Source organism: Oncorhynchus masou, chromosome 7 (genome assembly GCF_036934945.1).
Source record: "Oncorhynchus masou masou isolate Uvic2021 chromosome 7, UVic_Omas_1.1, whole genome shotgun sequence".
NCBI lineage: Eukaryota > Metazoa > Chordata > Actinopteri > Salmoniformes > Salmonidae > Oncorhynchus > Oncorhynchus masou.
The window spans coordinates 14,547,940-14,554,952 of record NC_088218.1 but is presented as its reverse complement, the minus strand read 5'-3'; the positions used below and the strand labels follow the sequence as shown (position 1 = coordinate 14,554,952).

The 7,013-nt window shown below is 42.0% G+C and overlaps 1 long non-coding RNA gene across 1 annotated transcript; it reads right to left on the bottom strand.

The window, feature by feature from the left end:
* Positions 1-4,082: 4,082 nt before the first annotated feature.
* LOC135543335 (uncharacterized) lies at positions 4,083-7,013 on the bottom strand. Its single transcript, XR_010456202.1, has 2 exons — positions 6,749-7,013; positions 4,083-5,275 (listed from the first exon to the last, which is right to left on the bottom strand). It is a non-coding gene; the product is annotated as an uncharacterized LOC135543335 (long non-coding RNA).

The following is a 7,013-nucleotide window of genomic DNA, read 5'->3' as shown; positions in this document are numbered from 1 at the left end:
TCAGGCTCTCCACACACTGAAACAAATTGGCTGTGTCAATTCTTTACACACGAGCTCGTGAGCCCTGTGGAGTCGGCGCCTCGGTGGCCCCTGGGTCCTACTGCAGACCGCGTCTGGTAGAGAAGAGTTATTTTTAAGAAAAATATCTCAGGGAAAATGGACAAGGTAACATTTCAATGAGAGTGGGACTATGTTACAAGCTTGATAAAAAAAATCGTATGTGCTTGTTATATTCCTCCAAGACTTGAGGTGAGCTTTGAAGTTTAGACTTGTTAGACTTGAAAAACGCTATTCTTATTATCATGATCAGCAGGAATTAGACATGATAGACATTCATTAACAGGTGGTCAGTGTAATAGACAAGAGGGCGCTGTGCCCACTGTCATAATAAGAGTAGGAGATAAGAAATGGGACCCAAAACTTTGTAGAACTTGGAACTCGGTTTCAAAAAAAGAAAGAATGTAATAAAATCCATTTTACTGCAGCATCAGACAGAAGTGGAGCACAAACTGGGCTAAAGTGAGAAGAACCAGGGCAGTGTGTGCTCCCCAAACCAATCACAATCATAGCCCCATTTAAAGTGGTTCAGAAAATCAGATGATTAGATGAATGAGGGTGATAATGAAATGCCTTGGGCTGTTGGGCAGACAGAACATTGAGAAAGTACAACATACCCTCATTATTGTCTCTCTGAAACTTCAACTTTCTCCTTTAATCTTGAGGGCCGGTTTCCTGGAACCTAATTAGTCCTCATTAAAAATACGTTTGAAATTGAAAAGAGAAAAAGTAACATCCCTCCTAACTTCTCTTGACATCCCCTATTTTTCAGGCACACACAGACACATTATGTTATTTCATTAGATAGAGGATTTGAGTGGCTTTTCGCCTGTGCTCTGTAGGGTTCCATTAGAAAGGAACGTCTGGTCTCCCTGCACAGCCAAAACATGTGGCGAAGAGCCCTCAGAGCCTCCAACTACAATCACTAACACTACATTCCTATATTTCTCTCCCACTCTGCCTATCCCTCTCTCCCTCAACTCCCCACACTCTTTCTGTTCATGCCTCTTTCCCTTCTGCAAACAGCCCTTTACTTCCCCATCCGTCCCTCCACCTCTTTCTGTGTTTCTCTTCCTTCATCTCCTCCTCCCTCTCTCCATGTTCATCCCAGCACAGCATTTCTCCCTCCAGTGGTTGGCCCGACCCTCGTCCCATCGATTTAATCAGCTTCCCGAATGAGCCAATGTTCCAGACAGAAAAAGGCAGAGAGGTGTGTGTCTGTTCGCTATGCAAGGTCCTGAGGACATCACCTCTCCTCTTCACCTGCAGCAACTAGCAACACAGGGTCACGTAAAACATGGCTGAAAACTGAGAACTACAATTGACTGAATATTACAAATGCAAAAAGTTGGCGCCATCCAATTACATTAAGTACTATATTCTCATTGTCATATTCGCTCTTCCAAACCAATGTAACAAACATGGTTAGAATACATCTACAGTTACTCCTATCACTGGATGTGCCTTCCTGCCCTCCGTAGCCTGTATGAGCTGCAGACGTCAGAGGCAGGAGATGTTTATTGCCAATAAATGAGAGACTGATGTGTGAGATAAATATTTATGAAGTGTGTAGATTCCCTCCCTTCAGTCCAACAGTAGACAAACTCTCTCTCTCTCTCTCTCTCTCTCTCTCTCTCTCTCTCTCTCTCTCTCTCTCTCTCTCTCTCTCTCTCTCTCTCTCTCTCTCTCTCTCTCTCACACACACACACACACACACACATCTGTTTCTGGAAAGATTCCTCTGCTGTGTCAGCGCTGTAAAGGCAATACATTGTCTGTACAGATAATATACAGAGTGAAGTTGTTTGGACTTGGGGACTGGGCCAGAGATGTGAGCTGAATGACTTCGGTTTGAGCTCTGTTCTGGTTCTGGTTTAGAGTGGGTTCATAGAGATGTGATCAGATACGATCACATACAGTCTGTCCTTTGGTATCCACTCTGTTTGTCCCGTGGCAGCGATCGCCATCCTGATAGCCATAATCTAGTGGCTCACGTCTCTCTTTATAGCTGCCCAAGAATGGCCTGAAAAAGCTGTGGATACCCTCCATCATAGTCAGAGGACCCTGAACCGACCAATTGACCATTGTTCTACTGACAGTATTCCTCAATTGCCATTGATGCTGAAAGACTGTCAGATAAAACTGAGACATTGAATTGTCATCAGGATCGTGTTTCAATACATCCACAAAGGTTCATTCTCATCAGGACTAAGACTTTTTATGGCAACTTTTGATTACGTTTGTTGTATGCAACAATTGTAGTACTTTTTTCTGTAGTGTTTCAGATAGGTCTACATGTTATTCCTTTGTAATGTGTATCACGTCTGCTAGCTATATTTGTATGATCACCCTCCTAGTGATCATATCTAGGGTCTATTGTTTTCTGCTAGCAGGCCTATGTCATCTATTACAGTCTCTGGCCCCTTTGAAAACTAGATGATAGACCTCAGGGAATTTTTCTCCTACATATTTCCACTCTGAAAACTAGTAATAAAAGAGTCCTATACCCTCCAGCACCTCTCTCTGTTTTCTTGACCCATTTCTCTCTGAAATTAATCTGACATTTCCACCATTGGCACACGAACAATGCCGGCTTACATAAATCTAATTTAAAACAATGTTTCTGGCCACAACGTTCAGAGGCCTTCCTTTCCGTTGGACTTCATTTCGGTTGGCCTTCCTTTCAGACACCTTCATTTAGTTTGTACTGGTGGGAGCCTGAGGAGCGATTATCACAGCCTATGATAACAAACACAGACCCAGATCTGCCCTGGAAACACAGGGAACAGAGGAAACTACCGGTCCTGACAAAAGTCACCCAGACAAATGTTAAGCGGCAAGTACTAGTTCAAATTCATTTCTTATTGATTGATAAATGACTGGAGATTATTAGGAGGCATTGACCAAATAGGGCCAAATCAAACCACCCCACAGCTGGTCGAGGATTAGTTTAGAAGTGGGACTACCCATTTGTTATCCTCAGAAATATTTTCATTATATTTCATGATTCGTCAACTTTGTGGTTGATTCTTTATTGTTTTTGTAAGACGGGCGGGCGGCAGCGACACTGTCCCCCTAATCCTACAGGCAAATATTTGGGTACATTTTTGTGGATCTAGTAATATCTATCCGAATAAATCGCTACAACATTCTTTTGCCAAGTGTTGAGACAGTCGTCTTGGTGTCAGGTCAGCAGCAGTTCAAGTTTGCCATTGTAGTGGAATTACTGACAGTCACTACCACAGGAGGAATAACCACAACCCCAAAATGTGTTGCGAGCCCTGCAAGTAGAGAGCAGTATGCACAGGCAAAAAGTATCATTGTAGCTATCCTGCTATCATCTACCTGACTTTTTACTCCAGTTACTTTAGTCAACGGAGAACCCTTCTCTCACAAAACAACGACCTGCAGAAGAATTGCAAAGGAGTGGAAAAAGGAGAAGTCAAAGGAGTGGAAAAGGGGAGGGGTCAGACTTATGACTACTGAGATGTACCCAAACACTCAGTTAAAGCTGGGCCTGATTCTCACAACAATGTTCTTCAGGGCCCTCTGGGGTCAGGCTCGGGGATGGGGGAAGGAGACACAGTTGTGGAGGGCGTGGTCAGGTCAGTTGGAATGTTGAGGATTCTCCATGACGCTGGTGTTCCTTAGGAATGTGGCCTGTCAAATATCACACTGACATTTAAACACTCACAGTTTTCACAGGAAGCCACTGTCAGTATAAGGTAATGGTTCCCAAAGTCCTTTACAGCCTGACCTTTACCCAACAAAGGTCTTTGTGACCCAATAATTAAACAAAGGCACAGATTTACTTTCAGCCATGTCCTACGAGACACCAGTCAGGAGGTAAAATTGACACAGGGCCTGTATGGACAAAGCGTCTGAGAGTTTAGGAATGCTGTTCCAGGATAGGGTTGGGGGTAAGAGGCAAGGAATAGAGCTAATAGAGGATGTATTAAACCTTCCTGATATGAACCAGCACAAAAATCATGTTCAACAGTGAAAAATAAGGTTTCACAATGACATCCATTGAAAAAAACAACTTTATTAAAACAAAGTTTATTTGCTGTATTGAGTCAATACAGATGTGATGGGCTACTTCAATATTCTAACATGCAGCCATCAGTACAGATAGAAGATATCCTGTATGTCATTGTTAAACAATTGAATAATAACTCCTGTTGTTTAGAAATCCAAGTGTGTGCTCTGTGCTAGATACAGTGGTGAGGACTTCCTGAAGCCAGCAGTGTCCTGGGGGGTAGGTCCCTGAAAGTGAGAGCTAGATTCAACTTAAAAAGCTGACACTGAGTGATGCTTCCCCCTCCATACACACAACTCAATTTGCTTTTTTGTCTAGTGCCAGAAAATAGAACATTAATTTAAAGTTGGATGTAACAAGAAATCCACAATGATAAAGTATAATTTGTTGTTCTCACTTGAGATTCACTTGCTGCACTCATTGCAGTGATATTATGTATCCCTTTTGTTTGAGTGTTCATATGCAACTTCAAGCTTCCTTTATAACTAAAGCATTTGTCACATTCTTTGCAAGGATGAAGTTTCTCCCCTGTGTGAACGCTCTGATGATGTCTTAAATGGCTTAATTCCATGTAACTTTTCCTGCAATCAGGACAGCTGTATGGTCTCTGTCCTCTATGAACTCTCATATGCAATGTCAATTCTATTTTCTGGTTGAAAGCTTTGACACTGTCTTCACACTGAAAAGATCTCTCCCCTGTGTGTATCCTTGTATGTCTGTCCAAGTCACCTTTCTGGATGAAGCTTTTGCCACATTGTTTGCACAGATAAGATTTCTCTCCTGTGTGTATCCTTGAATGGATGGTCAAGTGTCCCTTACGTGTGAAGCTGTTGCCACATTGTTTACACTGATATAGTTTCTCCACTGCAGCAGAGCAGTCTGGATGAACTGAGTGGGGCTGATCACTGGTTGGTTGTGGTACTCTGTAGTTCTCTCCATCAGGATCTGTTTTGATCTCTTCAGTTATGATGATAGGTAGAGCGCTCCTCTCTCCATCATCCACAGTTTGGTTTTGGTAAAGATGTGAGGGCTGAGGTGGGTCCTCCTGACTGAATCTGAGCTCCTATTGTTCCTCTTTAATCTGTGTGGGTACTGGGTCCTCCTGCCCCAGACTGGGGCTCCACTCCTGCTCACAGTTCTGCTGCTCAGGGGGAACGGCTGGAGTGAGTTGCTGGAAGTCTGGAGGGAAACATATATATTCAATCAATATTTTGAATGACTAAAAATAGTGATTTTGTTTGAAGGCCTCTTTGTGCTTAAAAACAAGATGATTTGTTGAATGGTCTTCTACACTAGCTACAGCAAGAGAGCAATGTTGGCCAACTAAAGTTATGTTCAGGGTGCGCTATCCCAATATTAGACTTGTCATTCATTATTTCATGAATTAGTGACGAGGTCTTTGGGCATTTCATAGTGACATTCGAGATAACTCATGGTCCAATGACCACTAGCAGCATGTGTCCCAAGTCCAAAGCTACAGTGCCTTCAGAAAGTATTCGCACTCCTTGACAGATTTTGTTGTGTTACAGCCTGAATTTATAATAGATTAAATTGAGATTGTGTCATTGGTCTACACAATGCCCATAATGTCAAAGTGGAATTATGTTTTGAGAAAAATGTACAACCTAAATAAAAATGAAAAACTGAAATGTTTTGAGTCAATTAGTATTCAACCTCTTTGTTACGGCAAGGCTAAATAAGTTCAAGAGTGAAATTTGCTAAACTGTTATATGGAATTGTTTTAAGATGGTCAAACTATATGGATCATTTAGCGATTTGATTTTTAATTTTAGAACCGCTTTAGGTATCAAAAAAATATATACAATTATTTGATAAAATATTGATTTTGGCCTTTACTACTAAAGCCCATTGAAACGTATTGAATAACAGAAATTGCAGAAACAGAATCGCCGTTTGCGTCGCTGACCAATGAACAAAGAACTATTAAATCCAGTTTTTATATGCTACTTCCCTCCCCAAATCAAAATCTAATATGGACGCCAATGTTTTTCGCTTTGTCATTATGGGGTATTGTGTGTAGATCGATGAGGACTAAGAATAATGTTAGAATAAGGCAAAAACATAACAACATGTGGAAAACGTCAAGGGGTCTGAATACTTCCAGAATGCACTGTAAATGTGTTTAGCTAATCGGGACTAGAGTGTAGATAGCTTCAGACGAGGGACAAATGGCTCTAATCGGGACTAGGATGTCGATAGCTTCAGACTCGGGACACGTGGGTCTACTACAGGTACAGTCATTGGACCATGAGTTATCTAATGCAGTAGTTATGGAATACCCTCCAGACCTCAACCAGCATATCCAACCCACTTGTTTACAGCTGCAGTAGGGTTGGACAGGCTTCCTACGGAGCCGGCGCGAGATATGTCTCGAAAAATGTACTCCGAATTGTCATCCCTCCACCCGGTCTTCATCTATGTAGGAAAACTGTCAGACCCTAGTGCAGCTGTAAGCAAACAGGTTGCAACTGCTGGCAATTTAAACCTCGTTTTATTAGTTAATTAAATAATTGATCAAATGTATAATATTGGGCTGAGAGTGCGCATATCACAACGTGCCACCTGAACTATCTAGTCTAATGACGTTAAATATACAAATCTCGTATCACAACTGTAGCTCGCTATACACACCAACTCTGTGTAACTTTATCTCTGGTTTGATAATCATGGCCAACAGCCTCCGTAGACCCTCGTTCTCCTCTGCTGAACAGCAGATTAGTTCCTGAAACTCTGCTACGGTCTTCTCTACGGCCCCGAATATCTCCACAGCAGCCGCCAACAAACGCTCGGCGACGAACACATTTAACAACTGTAGTTTTGACATATTGACGATCAAAGACATTTTGAAACTTCTGTCTGATTTGGCCTAGCAGATCTAATCTAGAACATATGTAAA